Here is a 14,361-nt window from a genome sequence, read left to right as displayed (position 1 = left end):
AGAGGAGAGAGTTTTCGCTCACGGGGAGAGATCGGATTTTTCGCTCACGGGGAGAGGAGGGAGTTTTCGCTGACGGGAACAGGAGCGATTTTTAGCCCACGGAGAGAGAAGGGATTTTTCGCTCACGGGACAGAAGGGATTTTGCGCTCACGGGGAAGAGGGATTTTTCGCTCACGGGGAGAGAAGGGTTTTTCGCTCACGGGGAGAGGAGGGAGTTTTCGCTCATGGTGACCGGATAGATTTTTCGCTCACGGAACAGAAGGGATTTTGCGCTCACGGGGAAGAGAGGGATTTTTAGCTCACGGGGAGAGGAGGGAGTTTTCGCTCACGGGGAGAGGAGGGATTTTTCCCTCACGCGGAGAGAAGGGATTTCTCGCTCACGGGGAGAGGAGGAAGTTTTCGCTCACGCGGACAGGATGGATATTTCGCTCACGGGGAGAGGAGGGATTTTTCGCTAACGGGCAGAGGAGGAATTTTTCGCTCACGGGGAGAGGAAGAATTTTTCGCTCATGGGGAGAGGAGAGAGTTCTCGCTCACGGGGACAGGAGGGATTTTTCGCTCACGGGACAGGAGGGATTTTTCGCTCACGGGGAGAGAAGGGATTTTTCGCTCACGGGAAGAGGAGGGAGTTTTCGATCAAGGGGAGAGGAGGGATTTTTCGGTCACGGCACAGGAGGGATTTTGTGCTCACGGGGTGAGAAGGGATTTTTCGCTCGCGGGGAGAGGAGGGATTTTTTTCTCTGGGGGAGGAGGGAGTCTTCGCTTACGGGGAGAGGAGGGAGTATTCGCTCATGGAGAGAGAAGAGATTTTTCGCTGACGGAGAGAGGAGAGAGTTTTCGCTCACGGGGAGAGGAGGGAGTTTTCGCTCATGGGGACCGGATGCATTTTTCGCTCACGGTACAGAAGGAATTTTGCGCTCACGGGGAAGAGAGGGATTTTTCGCTCACGGGGAGAGGAGGGAGTTTTCGCTCACGGGGACGGGATGGATATTTCGCTCACGGAGAGAGGAGGGTTTTTCACTCTCGGGAAGAGGAGGGATATTTCGCTCACGGGGAGAGGAAGGATTTTTCGCTCACGGGGAGAGGAGGGATTTTTCGCTGACGGTTAGAGGAGTTTTCGCCCCCGGGGAGACAAGAGATTTTTCGCTCACGGGGAGAGGAGAGAGTTTTCGCTCACGGGGAGAGAAGGAATTTTTCGCTCACGGGGACAGGAGGGATTTTTCGCTCACGGGGAGAGGAGGGACTTTTCGCTCATGGGGAGAGCAGGGAGTTTTCGCTCACACAGAGAGAATGGATTTTTCGCTCATGGGACAAGAGGGATTTTTCGCTCACGGGGAGAGAAGAGATTTTTCGGTCACGGGGAGAGGAGGGAGTGTTCGCTCACGGGGACAGGAGGGATTTTTCGCTCACGGGAAGAGGAGGGATTTTTCGCTCACGGGGACAGGAGAGATTTTTCGCTCACGGGGAGAGGAGGGATATTTCGCTCACTTGGAGAGAAGGGAGTTTTCGCTCACGGGAGGAGGAGACAGTTTTCGCTTTCGGGGACAGGAGGGATTTTTCGCTGACGGGGAGAGGAGGGGAGTTTTCGCTCACGGGGAGAGGAGGGATTTTTCTCAGGGGGAAGGAGAGTTTTCGCTCACGGGAGAGGAGGGAGTTTTCGCTCACGGGGAGACAAGGAATTTTTCGCTCACGGGGAGAGGAGGGAGTTTTCGCTCACGGGACAGGATGGATTTTTCGCTCACGGGGACAGGAGGGATTTTTCGCCCACGGAGAGAGAATGGATTTTTCGCTCACGGGACAGAAGGGATTTTGCGCAGACGGGGAAGAGGGATTTTTCGCTCACGGGGAGACGAGGGAGGTTTCGCTTACGGAGAGAGGAGGTATTTTTCCCTGACGGGGAGAGAAGAGATTTTTCGCTCACGGGGAGAGGAGGGAGATTTCGCTCATGGGGACAGGATGGATTTTTCGCTCACGGGGAGAGAAGGGAGTTTTCGCTCACGCGGAGAGGAGGGATTTTTTCGCTCAAGGGACAGGAGGGATTTTTCGCTCACGGGAGAGAAGAGATTTTTTGCTCACGGCGAGAGGAGGGAGTTTTCGCTCACGGGGACAGGAAGGATTTTAAGCTTACGGGGAGAGGAGAGATTTTTCGATCAAGGGGAGAGGAGGAATTTTTCGGTCACGGCACAGGAGGGATTTTGTGCTCACGGGATGAGAAGGAATTTTTCTGTCACGGGGAGAGGAGGGATCTTTTCTCTGGGGAAGGAGGGAGTTTTCGCTTACGGGGAGAGGAGGGAGTTTTCACTCACGGGGAGAGAAGGGTTTTTTCGCTCACGGGGAGAGGAGGGAGTTTTCGCTCATGGGGACCGGATAGATTTTTCGCTCACAGAACAGAAGGGATTTTGCGCTCATGGGAAGTGAGGGATTTTTAGCTCACGGGGAGAGGAGGGAGTTTTCGCTCACGTGGAGAGAAGGGATTTTTCCCTCACGGGGAGAGGAGGAAGTTTTCGCTCACGCGGACAGGATGGATATTTCGCTCACGGGGAGAGGAGGGATTTTTCGCTAACATTGAGAGGAGGAATTTTTCGCTCACGGGGAGAGGAAGGATTTTTTCGCTCACGGGGAGAGGAGAGAGTTCTCGCTCACGGGGACAGGAGGGATTTTTCGCTCACGGGACAGGAGGAATTTTTCGCTCACGGGGAGAGAAGGGATTTTTCGCTCACGGGAAGAGGAGGGAGTTTTCGCTCACGGGGACAGGAGGTATTTTTCGCTCACGGGGAGAGAAGGAATTTTTCGCTCACGGGGGGGAGGAGGGAGTTCTCGGTCACGGGGACTGGAGGGATTTTTCGCTCACTGGACAGGAGGGATTTTTCGCTCATGGGGAGAGAAGAGATTTCTCGCTCACGGGGAGAGGACGGAGTTTTCGCTCTAGGGGACAGGAGGGATTTTTCGCTCGCGGGGAGAAGAGGAATTTTTCGCTCACGGGGAGAGGAGGGAGTTTTCGCTCAAAGAGAGAGGAGGAATTTTTCGCTCACGGGACAGGAGGGATTTTTCGCTCACGGGGAGAAAAGAGATTTTTCGCTCAAGGGGAGAGCAGGGATTTTTCGCTCACGGGGACAGGAGGGATTTTTCGCTCAAGGGGAGAGGAGGGATATTTCGCTCACTTGGAGAGAAGGGAGTTTTCGCTCACGGGAGGAGGAGGTAGTTTTTGCTTTCGGGGACAGGAGGGATTTTTCGCTGACGGGGAGAGGAGGGAGTTTTCGCTCACGGGGAGAGGAGGGATTTTTCTCAGGGGGAAGGAGAATTTTCGCTCACGGGAGAGGAGGGAGTTTTCGCCCCCGGGGAGACAAGAGATTTTTCGCACACGGGGAGAGGAGAGAGTTTTCGCTCACGGGGAGAGAAGGGATTTTTCGCTCACGGGGAGAGGAGGGAGTTTTCGCTCACGGGAACAGGAGCGATTTTTAGCCCACGGAGAGAGAAGGGATTTTTCGCTCACGGGACAGAAGGGATTTTGCGCTCACGGGGAAGAGGGATTTTTCGCTCACGGGGAGAGAAGGGTTTTTCGCTCACGGGGAGAGGAGGGAGTTTTCGCTCATGGGGACCGGATAGATTTTTCGCTCACGGAACAGAAGGGATTTTGCGCTCACGGGGAAGAGAGGGATTTTTAGCTCACGGGGAGAGGAGGGAGTTTTCGCTTACGGGGAGAGGAGGGATTTTTCCCTCACGGGGAGAGAAGGGATTTCTCGCTCACGGGGACAGGAGGGATTTTCGCTCACGGGACAGGAGGGATTTTTCGCTCACGGGGAGAGAAGGGATTTTTCGCTCACGGGAAGAGGAGGGAGTTTTCGCTCACGGGGACAGGAGGGATTTTTCGCTCACGGGGAGGGGAGGGATTTTTCGCTCACGGGACAGGAGGTATTTTTCGCTCACGGGGAGAGAAGGAATTTTTCGCTCACGGGGGGAGGAGGGAGTTCTCGGTCACGGGGACTGGAGGGATTTTTCGCTCACTGGACAGGAGGGATTTTTCGCTCATGGGGAGAGAAGAGATTTCTCGCTCACGGGGAGAGGACGGAGTTTTCGCTCTAGGGGACAGGAGGGATTTTTCGCTCGCGGGGAGAAGAGGGATTTTTCGCTCACGGGGACAGGAAGGATTTTTCACTAACGGGAAGAGAAGGAATTTTTCGCTCACGGGGAGAGGAGGGAGTTTTCGCTCACAGAGAGAGGAGGAATTTTTCGCTCATGGGACAGGAGGGATTTTTCGCTCACGGGGAGAGAAGAGATTTTTCGCTCACGGGGACAGGAAGGATTTTTGGCTTACGGGGAGAGGAGAGATTTGTCGCTCACGAGGAGAGGAGGGATTTTTCGCTCACGGGGACAGGAGGGATATTTCGCTCACTTGGAGAGAAGGGAGTTTTCGCTCACGGGAGGAGGAGGGAGTTTTCGCTTTCGGGGACAGGAGGGATTTTTCGCTCACGGGGTCAGGAGAGATTTTTCGCTGAAGGGGAGAGGATGGAGTTTTCGCTCACGGGGAGAGGAGGGATTTTTCGCAGGGTGAAGGAGAATTTTCGCTCACGGGAGAGGAGGGAGTTTTCGCCCCCGGGAAGACAAGAGATTTTTCGCTCACGGGGAGAGGAGGGAGTTTTCGCTCACGGGGACAGGAGCGATTTTTCGCCCACGGAGAGAGAAGGGATTTTTCGCTCACGGGGAAGAGGGATTTTTTGCTCACGGGGAGAGGAGGGAGGTTTCGCTTACGGGGAGAAAAGGGAGTTTTCGCTCACGGGGAGAGGAGGCATTTTTCGCTCACGGAACAGGAGGGATTTCTCGCTCACGGGGAGAGAAGAGATTTTTCGCTCATGGGGAGAGGAGGGAGTTTTCGCTCACGGGGACAGGAAGGATTTTTCGCTTATGGGGAGAGGAGAGATTTTTCGGTCACGGCACAGGAGGGATTTTGTGCTCAGGGGGTGAGAAGGGATGTTTCGCTCACGGGGAGAGGAGAGATTTTTTCTCTGGGGGAGGAGGGAGTTTTCGCTTACGGGGAGAGGAGGGAGTATTCGCTCACGGGGAGAGAAGAGATTTTTCGCTCACGGAGAGAGGAGAGAGTTTTCGCTCACGGGGAGAGGAGGGAGTTTTCGCTCATGGGGACCGGATGGATTTTTCGCTCACGGTACAGAAGGGATTTTGCGCTCACGGGGAAGAGAGGGATTTTTCGCTCACGGGGAGAGGAGGGAGTTTTCGCTCACGGGGACGGGATGGATATTTCGCTCACGGAGAGAGGAGGGTTTTTCACTCTCGGGAAGAGGAGGGATATTTCGCTCACGGGGAGAGGAAGGATTTTTCGCTCACGGGGAGAGGAGGGAGTTTTCGCTCACGCGGAGAGGAGGGATTTCTCGCTCACGGGACAAGAGGGATTTTTCGCTCACGGGGAGAGAAGAGATTTTTTGCTCACGGCGAGACGAGGGAGTGTTCGCTCACGGGGACAGAAGGAATTTTTCGATCACGGGGACAGGAGGAATTTTTCGCTCACGGGAAGGGGAGGGATTTTTCGGTCACAGCACAGGAGGTATTTTTCGCTCACGGGAAGAGAAGGAATTTTTTGCTCACGGGGGGAGGAGGGAGTTCTCTATCACGGGGACTGGAGGGATTTTTCGCTCACGGGACAGGAGGGATTTTTCGCTCACGGGGAGAGAAGAAATTTTTCGCTCACGGGGAGAGGACGGAGTTTTCGGTCAAGGGGACAGGAGGGATTTTTCGCTCACGGGGAGAAGAGGAATTTTTCGCTCACGGGGACAGGAAGGATTTTTCGCTCACGGGGAGAGGAGGGAGTTTTCGCTCACGGGGACAGGATGGATTTTTCACTAACGGGAAGAGAAGGAATTTTTCGCTCACGGGGAGAGGAGAGAGTTTTCGCTCACAGGGAGAGGAGGAGTTTTTCGCTCACGGGACAGGAGGGATTTTTCGCTCACGGATAGAGAAGAGATTTTCGCTCACGGGGAGAGGAGAGAGTTTTCGCTCACGCGGACAGGAAGGATTTTTGGCGTACGGGGAGAGGAGAGATTTTTCGCTCACGGGGAGATGAGGGATTTTTCGCTCACGGCACAGGAGAGGTTTTTGCTCACAGAAGAGAAGAGATTTTTCGCTCACGGGGAGAGGAGGGAATTTTCGCTCACGGGGACAGGAGGGATTTTTGGCTCACGAGGAGGGGAGGGATTTTTCGCTCACGGGACAGGAGGGATATTTCGCTCACTTGGAGAGAAGGGAGTTTTAGCTCACCGAGAGAGAAGGGAGTTTTCGCTTTCGGGGACAGGAGGGATTTTTCGCTTACGGGGAGAGGAGAGATTTTTTGGTCACGGCACAGGAGGGATTTTGTGCTGACGGGGTGAGAAGGGATTTTTCTGTCACGGGGAGAGGAGGGATTTTTTTCTCTGGGGAAGGAGGGAGTTTTCGCTTACGGGGAGAGGAGGGAGTTTTCACTCACGGGGAGAGAAGGGTTTTTTTCGCTCACGGGGAGAGGAGGGAGTTTTCGCTCATGGGGACCGGATAGATTTTTCGCTCACGGAACAGAAGGGATTTTGCGCTCACGGGGAAGGGAGGGATTTTTCGCTCACGGGGAGAGGAGGGAGTTTTCGGTCACGGGGAGAGGAGGGAGTTTTCGCTCACGTGGAGAGGAGGAAGTTTTCGCTCACGGGGACAGGATGGATATTTCGCTAACGGGGAGAGGAGGGATTTTTCGCTCACATGGAGAGGAGGAATTTTTCGCTCACGGGGAGAGGAAGGATTTTTCGCTCACGGGGAGAGGAGGGAGTTTTCGCTCACGTGGAGAGGAGGGATTTTTCGCTCACGGGACAAGAGGGATTTTTCGCTCACGGGGAGAGAAGAGATTTTTCGCTCACGGCGAGAGGAGGGAGTTTTCGCTCACGGGGACAGGAGGGATTTTTCGCTCACGGGGACAGGAGGGATTTTTCTCAGGGGGAGGAGGGAGTTTTCGCTCACGGGAGAGGAGGGAGTCTTCGCTCACGGGTAGAGAAGAGATTTTTCGCTCACGGGGAGAGGAGAGAGTTCTCGCTAACGGGGACAGGAGGGATTTTTCGCTCACGGGACAGGAGGGATTTTTCGCTCACGGGGAGAGAAGGGATTTTTCGCTCACGGGAAGAGGAGGGAGTTTTCGCTCACGGGGACAGGAGGGATTTTTCGCTCACGGGGAGGGTGAGGGATTTTTCGCTCACGGGACAGGAGGTATTTTTCTCTCACGGGGAGAGAAGGAATTTTTCGCTCACGGGGGGAGGAGGGAGTTCTCGGTCACGGGGACTGGAGGGATTTTTCGCTCACTGGACAGGAGGGATTTTTCGCTCACGGGGAGAGAAGGGATTTCTCGCTCACGGGGAGAGGAGGGAGTTTTCGCTCAAGGGGACAGGAGGGATTTTTCGCTCACGGGGAGAAGAGGGATTTTTCGCTCACGGGGACAGGAAGGATTTTTCGCTCACGGGGAGAGGAGGGAGTTTTCGCTCACGGGGACAGGATGGATTTTTCACTAACGAGAAGAGAAGGAATTTTTCGCTCAAGGGAAGAGGAGGGAGTTTTCGCTCACAGAGGAGGAATTTTTCGCTCACGGGACAGGAGGGATTTTTCGCTCACGGGGAGAGAAGAGATTTTTCGCTCACGGGGAGAGGAGGGAGTTTTCGCTCACGGGGACAAGAGGGATTTTTCGTTCACGGCACAGGAGGAATTTTTCGCTCACAGGGAGAGAAGAGATTTTTCGCTCACGGGGAGAGGAGGGAGTTTTCGCTCACGGGGACAGGATGGATTTTTCACTAACGGGAAGAGAAGGGATTTTTCGCTCATGGGGAGAGCAGGGAGTTTTCGCTCACACAGAGAGGATGGATTTTTCGCTCATGGGACAAGAGGGATTTTTCGCTCACGGGGAGAGAAGAGATTTTTCGCTCACGGGGAGAGGAGGGAGTTTTCGCTCACGGGGACAGGAGGGATTTTTCGCTCACGAGGAGAGGAGGGATTTTTCGCTCACGGTGACAGGAGGGATTTTTCGCTCAAGGGGAGAGGAGGGATATTTCGCTCACTTGGAGAGAAGGGAGTTTTCGCTCACGGGAGGAGGAGGGAGTTTTCGCTTTCGGGGACAGGAGGGATTTTTCGCTCACGGGGTCAGGAGAGATTTTTCGCTGACGGGGAGAGGAGGGAGTTTTCGCTCACGGGGAGAGGAGGGAGTTTTCGCTCACGGGAACAGGAGCGATTTTTAGCCCACGGGGAGAGAAGGGATTTTTCGCTCACGGGACAGAAGGGATTTTGCGCTCACGGGGAAGAGGGATTTTTCGCTCACGGGGAGAGGAGGGAGGTTTCGCTTACGGAGAGAGAAGGGAGTTTTCGCTCAAGGGGAGAGGAGGCATTTTTCGCTCACGGAACAGGAGGGATTTCTCGCTCACGGGGAGAGAAGAGATTTTTTGCTCACGGGGAGAGGAGGGAGTTTTCGCTCACGGGGACAGGAAGGATTTTTCGCTTACGGGGAGAGGAGAGATTTTTCGATCAAGGGGAGAGGAGGGATTTTTCGGTCACGGCACAGGAGGGATTTTGTGCTCACGGGGTGAGAAGGGATTTTTCGCTCGCGGGGAGAGGAGGGATTTTTTTCTCTGGCGGAGGAGGGAGTCTTCGCTTACAGGGAGAGGAGGGAGTATTCGCTCATGGTGAGAGAAGAGATTTTTCGCTCACGGAGAGAGGAGAGAGTTTTCGCTCACGGGGAGAGGAGGGAGTTTTCGCTCATGGGGACCGGATGGATTTTTCGCTCACTGTACAGAAGGGATTTTGCGCTCACGGGGAAGAGAGGGATTTTTCGCTCACGGGGAGAGGAGGGAGTTTTCGCTCACGGGGACAGGATGGATTTTTCGCTCACGGGGAGAGGAGGGATTTTTCGCTCTCGGGGAGAGGAGGGATATTTCGCTCATGGGGAGAGGAAGGATTTTTCGCTCACGGGGTGAGGAGGGAGTTTTCGCTCACAGGGAGAGGAGGGATTTTTCGCTCACGGATCAAGAGGGATTTTTCGCTCACGGGGAGAGAAGAGATTTTTTGCTCACGGCGAGAGGAGGGAGTTTTCGCTCACGGGGACAGGAGGGATTTTTCGCTGACGGTTAGAGGAGGGAGTTTTCGCTCACGGGGACAGGAAGGATTTTTGGCGTACGGGGAGAGGAGAGATTTTTCGCTCACGGGGAGATGAGGGATTTTTCGCTCACGGCACAGGAGAGGTTTTTTGCTCACGGGGTGAGAAGAGATTTTTCGCTCACGGGGAGAGGAGGGAATTTTCGCTCACGGGGACAGGAGGGATTCTTGGCTCACGAGGAGGGGAGGAATTTTTCGCTCACGGGACAGGAGGGATATTTCGCTCACTTGGAGAGAAGGGAGTTTTAGCTCACCGAGAGAGGAGGGAGTTTTCGCTTTCGGGGACAGGAGGGATTTTTCGCTTACGGGGACAGGACGGATTTTTCGCTCACGGGGACTGGAGGGATTTTTCGCTCACGGGACAGGAGGGATTTTTCGCTCACGGGGACAGAAAGAATTTTGCGCTCACGGGGAGAGGAGGGAGTTTTCGCTTACGGGGACAGGAGGGATTTTTCGCTCACGGGACAGATTTTTCGCTCACGTGGAGAGGAGAAATTTTTCGCTCACGGGGACAGGAGAGATTTTTCGCTCACGGGGAGAAGAGGGATATTTCGCTCACTTGGAGAGAAGGGAGTTTTAGCTCACGGGGAGAGAAGGGAGTTTTCGCTTTCGGGGACAGGAGGGATGTTTCGCTCACGGGGACTGGAGAGATTTTTCGCTCACGAGACAGGAGGGATTTTGCGCTTTCGGGGACAGAAGGAATTTTGCACTCACGGGGAGAGGAGGGAGTTTTCGCTCACGGGGACAGGAGGGATTTTTCGCTGACAGGACAGGAGGGATTTTCGCTCACGGGGAGAGGGGGGAGTTTTCGCTCACGGGGACAGGAGGGATTTTTCGCTCACGGGGAGAGGAGGGCTTTTTTGCTCACGGGGACAGGAGGGATTTTTCGCTTACGAGGAGAGAAGGAATTTTTCGCTCACGGGAGAGGAGGGCTTTTGGCTCACGGGAAAGAAGGGATTTTTGGCTCATGGGGAGAGAAGGGATTTTTTGCTCATGGGTAGAGGAGGAATTTTTCGCTCACGGGACAGGAAGGATTTTTCGCTCACGGGACAGGAGGTATTTTTCGCTCACAGGGAGAGGAAGGATTTTTCGCTCGCCGGGAGAGAAGGGGTTTTTCGCTCACGGGGAGAGAAGAGAGTTTTCACTCACGGGGAGAGGAGGAATTTTTCTCTCTCGGGGAGAGGAGAGATTTTTCGCTCACGGGGACAGGAGGGATTTTTTGCTCACGGGGAGAGAAGGGATTTTTCGCTCACGGGGAGAGGAGAGATTTTTCGCGCACGGGGACAGGAGGGATTTTTCGCTCAGGGGGAGAGGAAGGATTTTTTACTCACTGGGACAGGCGGGACATTTCGATCACGGGGAGGGGAGGAATTTTTCGCTCACAGCCGATGCCAACGACACTGGCTTTTCTGCGACACGACGTCCTTAACGCTGTCACGTTAAAATTTGAGAGAAAACTCGATTTGTGTAAAATAATTTTGATTACGTACTGTTTGCTTCGTTCGACTAATTGAACAAGAATTTACTCAAGTTGGTGTCCAAAAAATTTCGAACATTCACACAACCCTAGGAATGGGCCTGATTTTTTGTGTGAGGGTTGGGAATGGTATGTATGGGTGTCTGATCTTCACGTCCTGAAAAGGAAGTCCTGGTTTGGTGTTGTCTTGCATTACTGTCAATCTCTGGTCGTGTTGGCATGTTATGCAATGCTGCAGTGCCAGTGTTGAGGTAGCCAGTGCTGTACGTTTTGTCCTTGATTTTTTGGGGTGTGAATGATTTCAAGCTGGCTCTTGCTTGGTTCAGTGTGAATTTCGTTGTTTCGGGTCGTGTCTTTATTGGTACATGTCCCCGCAATTTGATTTTTTGACTGAAAATGCACTGTTTTGTGAACCTTCTTCTGACATTGGTCAGGTTCGCGTTGTATGAAATAATGTTGTTAGATTGCCTGAACATTTTTGTTTTCATTTTTGGAGAACTTGACCGATTGCGCGTTTGTGTTCCTCCACTGCACGTGTCCTTTAATTTGTATGCACTGTGATCCGTGCCACTGGCTGTTTCCAAAATAAACCATTTCTCGTAAACAAGGCAGGGTCAACAGTCTTTATTGTCTTGTTTCATTTATAGTTTGCTCTTTCGAAATATTTCTTCATAGCGTTGTAAACCTTTTCTGCATTCTTACTTGACACTCCCAATGCTGGGAACTCTTTTTGTCTGGCTGCATGAAAATCGCGCCGGAGCAGTTTCTGCTCTTCTAGGAGTGCAGGGAAATCGAGACAAGCTGGCTTGCGTCTGTATTGCCTTCATATCTATTAGTGCACGACAACAAATCTGTAACTCTTCAGGCAGGACTATTTTTTGTCACTGTGTGAATCAAGAATATGTTCTAAATTTAACACTCAACACTGGAAAACAGGCCATATTGGGGTGGTATGCGTAAAAGTAATTTGACCCATCAGTTTAAATATACGGCTCTTTTGCCGCATATAATAGCTCAGTTACAGAGCTCTCTTTTCAATCACAAAGTATAACGCGCTTTGCTTAAAAACAAAAAAATATCTTAACTAAAACAAAAGAATTGCAGATACCCATACGAATGTTACATATATACAGTCAGAAAATAGGCCATTAAGAAGTGTAGAATATGTTTTCTGCGCTCATGTATGATAAACGCGCTTTCTAAATTAACAAGCACGTTCCTTCTTTTACGATCAGTAAAAAATACTTTCTCCAAGTCCTTTGGACTACTCTACAGCACAGGGCCAAATTCGGACCCGGACTCTTCTGGTGAAGACTGGATCCGCCTCTCACCGGTTGCACGGAGGAATTCATAACATGTCACGTACCTGAAGAGAGACCCACAAAGGAGTGGGTTCCTCGGAAACGGCGAAATCGAATTTGCAGACGGCAACTTGTTAATCGTTCCACGACGGAGCATTCACAACTGTGCTCATTAATGAAACCCAACGAATGAAAGCCATCTTTTCACACAAATCTCTCGCTTGCATCTAAAAGTATTGTCACAATGCTGCAAAATGTAAAGAAAACCGCCACTGCTGACCAAAAGCCGGTGTGAGCTCATTGACAGCGAATTTCGGACAGCTCACATGAATGCGGCATAATATTCAAGCGATTCTGAACAAAACGAGATTTCTCATTCAAGTCACGCGAAATGCTAATTGCGAGGAAAATAAATGTGCGAAAGAAAAAAGATTCGCCACGCAGGATTTGAACCCATGCGCCCTCAGCTGCCTGTCGTCTCTTCGGAGCGGCGTGTAAGAGCACACGGCCACAGTACAGCTAGGAGTGGTACACCTCTCTATTCTTTTGCGGACCACTTCCGTAGCCTTGACAGCGTTGCACTTGATGTTTGAAACGGGGTATAGTCGCGAAGCCGAACGCCATAGCCAATGAGCCGCAATGTTTTAGCTCTTTCTTGGAGACGTGCGATCGAGTGCGTCTCGAATTCGCGTAAACCGCCTTGGAAATATTTACGCAGGGTCTCTAATTTGAAAATCCTCGTCTATGTATGCGACCACTCGCCACAACTTAGTTAATCATGCAACATAGTTTCGACAGATTCCACGTTTTTGAGATCCAAAAGACGCAGTCTCAAAATGTCAAAATTTGAAGATTGTGCTGCCATCACTGGCTTTAGAACAAACTGCTCTACGCTAGTTTATTTTGTCCAGAGTGGCGAAAACAGTAATTTTATTCACTCACAGGAGGCGGTAGCTTAAGCTACCTTTTGAAAATTGGTCGTTGCCGTTGGACAGATTTTGAAATGTAGTCTAGGAATTCGCATACACACATGCCGACGCACACGGGCATATGCGCGCGTGCACACACACAGAGAAGCACACTATAACGCACGCACTCTTCTCGTGTCTATTTGGCAGTGGCAGAACGCGATGAAAGGAAGTGTTTGCCCCGGGGGGTTTTAGCCAGTGGCGGTGCGACACAAGTAGGTCTCGAGAACGCCATGCCACGCCACCAGTTGCGGACGGGACGAGCGGCCATTTCGGTTTAATCGTTCTGTCCTCGCTCAGCTGAAGAGATGTTCGAAAGGGGCGAGCTTCCAACTCGTTCGAACTCATTCCATCTCGCGCAGGTGGCTGCTCGAGCTCTGTCGGTGCTCCGATGTTTCGGCGTCTGGCTCCCAGTCCAACCCGGCTACTGGTAGCGACGACTAAGGCACCTGCTGCGCGTACCTGACATCAACGTCCTTACATCGAGCACGGTACCGCCTCTGCTGGTCGAGGACTAGTGAGCGTCACCGCAAAGGGTTTCATCGTTCTTCGCTCATCAACTCGGAAAAAACAATATCGAAGATTGACGTAATTCAAGTGCGCTGTAAGTATTTTATGTTATTTTTTCATTTCCCGCGCGTTTTTTCCTGACAGCTCATCAAAGGGGGCCCTCCGAGGCGCAGGTTAAGAACATGGTAATGTGTTCGAAATGTGTGGACGTGCCCTGGAGCAGACAGCTAGGTTTGGTTTATTAGGGTATAAAGTCCCAAAGCGACTCAGGAAACCCAAGCATTACATAAGGTTCGTGCTTTTATCAAAACCAGAAACCACGGAGGCGAGAGGTTGACCATAAATTCCGTACTTTGTTACCTCATTTTCACTTAGTCGCGGTCAGTCAAATTGACCGCTCGATTGGGCGGGTTTTGTTTTGATTTGATTTGATTCGATTTATTTCCTTCAAAGCGGCAGGGGCTCAAACAAACGTCGACAAACTCCAAACTTCTCGACAAGCTTTCAGGTTAAACCCGCTTATTCTCCTTGGTTATAAGCTTCTAATCGCAGCTTAGGAAGTCCTTTTCCTCGTCCACCCGCCGTGACGCCATAAGCGGAGGTGCGGACTCACACGTGACCGCGCCGGCCACGGCGTTTGGCAGGACTGTTAACCGCGGTCCGAGCGCTAACCGCTCAAACCTCGCTTCTTTTTTCTTACTTGACCAAATTATACCTCCCAGACGAAGACGACAAAGAAGCGCATACCAAGAGCCGGTGCGTCTCGCTGATTGTTTGTCAGTGTTAGTCTCCCTTGACACTTCACAAGAAGATTTTTTGTGCCGTATCCTGCGATTTTTTGTCCCATACACTTTGAAGGTGGTCCGTTTTGTCTCGCTCCCTGGCCATGCAGGTATTCATTCAAATGAGGTGGCTGATTACTTAGCAAGGTCGGCTCTTGACGGGTCAG

Source organism: Amblyomma americanum, unplaced genomic scaffold (assembly GCF_052857255.1).
Source record: "Amblyomma americanum isolate KBUSLIRL-KWMA unplaced genomic scaffold, ASM5285725v1 scaffold_91, whole genome shotgun sequence".
NCBI lineage: Eukaryota > Metazoa > Arthropoda > Arachnida > Ixodida > Ixodidae > Amblyomma > Amblyomma americanum.
Note: the sequence above shows the minus strand (reverse complement) of the source record.